The sequence below is a fragment of the Schistocerca americana genome, unplaced genomic scaffold (assembly GCF_021461395.2).
Source record: "Schistocerca americana isolate TAMUIC-IGC-003095 unplaced genomic scaffold, iqSchAmer2.1 HiC_scaffold_1058, whole genome shotgun sequence".
Taxonomy (NCBI): domain Eukaryota; kingdom Metazoa; phylum Arthropoda; class Insecta; order Orthoptera; family Acrididae; genus Schistocerca; species Schistocerca americana.
In genome coordinates this window covers 20,001-22,500 of record NW_025725110.1, presented here as the reverse complement: position 1 = coordinate 22,500, position 2,500 = coordinate 20,001, and the positions used below count along the sequence as shown (strand labels likewise).

Below are 2,500 nucleotides of genomic sequence, written 5' to 3'. Positions count from 1 at the left end.
CGGCCGCGAAGCCCTGACGAGTAGGAGGGTCGCGGCGGTGGGCGCAGAAGGGTCTGGGCGTGAGCCTGCCTGGAGCCGCCGTCGGTGCAGATCTTGGTGGTAGTAGCAAATACTCCAGCGAGGCCCTGGAGGGCTGACGCGGAGAAGGGTTTCGTGTGAACAGCCGTTGCACACGAGTCAGTCGATCCTAAGCCCTAGGAGAAATCCGATGTTGATGGGGGCCGTCATAGCATGATGCACTTTGTGCTGGCCCCCGTTGGGCGAAAGGGAATCCGGTTCCTATTCCGGAACCCGGCAGCGGAACCGATACAAGTCGGGCCCCTCTTTTAGAGATGCTCGTCGGGGTAACCCAAAAGGACCCGGAGACGCCGTCGGGAGATCGGGGAAGAGTTTTCTTTTCTGCATGAGCGTTCGAGTTCCCTGGAATCCTCTAGCAGGGAGATAGGGTTTGGAACGCGAAGAGCACCGCAGTTGCGGCGGTGTCCCGATCTTCCCCTCGGACCTTGAAAATCCGGGAGAGGGCCACGTGGAGGTGTCGCGCCGGTTCGTACCCATATCCGCAGCAGGTCTCCAAGGTGAAGAGCCTCTAGTCGATAGAATAATGTAGGTAAGGGAAGTCGGCAAATTGGATCCGTAACTTCGGGATAAGGATTGGCTCTGAGGATCGGGGCGTGTCGGGCTTGGTCGGGAAGTGGGTCAGCGCTAACGTGCCGGGCCTGGGCGAGGTGAGTGCCGTAGGGGTGCCGGTAAGTGCGGGCGTTTAGCGCGGGCGTGGTCTGCTCTCGCCGTTGGTTGGCCTCGTGCTGGCCGGCGGTGCAGGATGCGCGCGCCTGCGCGGCGTTCGCGCCCCGGTGCTTCAACCTGCGTGCAGGATCCGAGCTCGGTCCCGTGCCTTGGCCTCCCACGGATCTTCCTTGCTGCGAGGCCGCGTCCGCCTTAGCGTGCTCCTCCGGGGGCGCGCGGGTGCGCGGATTCTCTTCGGCCGCCATTCAACGATCAACTCAGAACTGGCACGGACTGGGGGAATCCGACTGTCTAATTAAAACAAAGCATTGCGATGGCCCTAGCGGGTGTTGACGCAATGTGATTTCTGCCCAGTGCTCTGAATGTCAACGTGAAGAAATTCAAGCAAGCGCGGGTAAACGGCGGGAGTAACTATGACTCTCTTATCTCTTAAGGTGGCCAAGTGGCGGCGGTGTGGCTGCATCCGGACTTGGCTTCTCGAAGTGCGGTCTTGATGTAGTCGTGCTGCTGCTGCGAGGTGCCTTCCTTGGGTTATAGTTACAGGGAGAGTGATGCGCAATACATGGGCCTAGCCCTCTTAGCCTCTCCTCTCCTGCGGTCTTCTCCCCTTCTCGTGGGCCCGCTGATTTCGCAGAGTGGAAGACCGCACCAGGGGCTTGGGGGGGTTACCAGCCCCCCCTCGCACTATCCCTTTTTTAGTTGGGGGCAGTAAGCAGAGAATAAGTGGTGGCCCTTCCGCTGAAGGTGCCACCCCAACTCCCCCAGCACCTAGCCGGCCAACCGGCCGTGCCGAAAATCTTGTAACTTTTGCAGCTATGTATACCTGTAGTGAGTGCCACCGCAGCTTTACAACCAAGAACGGTCTCGGGGTCCATCGCCGCCGCCAACATCTTGCGGCCGCCAACGCGGAGATCGTCACGGAGAGGCATCGCGCGAGGTGGACGGAGGAAGAAGTCCTGTCGCTCGCCAAGGCAGAGGCCGAACTGTTCCTCGAGAGGGACGCCCGGTTCTTCTTTGTAAATCAAGAGCTCATCAGGATGTTCCCCGACCGAACGCTTGAGGCAATCAAGTGCCGACGGCGGCAAGCTGCCCACAAGCAGCTTGTCCGCCAATTCATGGAGGCGCTTGAGATCGGTCGGGGGGAAGAGCCGGCGTCCCGCCGGGGAGCGGCGAGCCCGCTGCCTGACGCGGGCGAGGCCGCTGCGCCGCCCGTCGACGCAGCCGAGGACTTCGCGGCCGACACCACCGGGCCGCCGCCGGAGGGGCCGACTGACGCCGCCATCTGGGAGCATCTGGCGGGGCTACCCGCTTCCGCCCAGCGTTTCTCTGCCCTGGATCGTGTCATCGGTCTGGGGCGGGGCACGCCGCCCGATGTCATCCTGGGCATGCTCCCGGATGCCCTTGCGTCGGTCGGGTCCAGAGGGGAGAGATCGATCACCAGGACACAGCGGCCGCGCCAACCATCGAAGCGGCCGCCTGCCGCGCCGCCGACGCAGAAGCGCAAGCGGCGCCGCTGGGAGTACGCGAGAACGCAGGATGCCTTCCGACGGTCGCGTGCGCGTTGCGTGCGCGGCCTCTTGGATGGCACCCTGCTCCAGCCGCCACCTGCCATCCCTGGTCTGCTGGACTTCTGGGCGGACCTCTTCACCAAGAAGCCCATCTCCACCGCGGGCTTCATTCGTGACCGCCTCCTCCCGCACTCAGAGCCTGTCGCTCTCGAGTGCATATGGGGGCCGGTCACACATGAGGAGGTCGC

The 2,500-nt window shown here is 63.0% G+C and overlaps 1 pseudogene; it reads left to right on the top strand.

Moving 5' to 3' along the window:
* Positions 1–2,500, top strand: part of LOC124559883 — a 7,965-nt pseudogene that overhangs the window by 1,713 nt on the left and 3,752 nt on the right.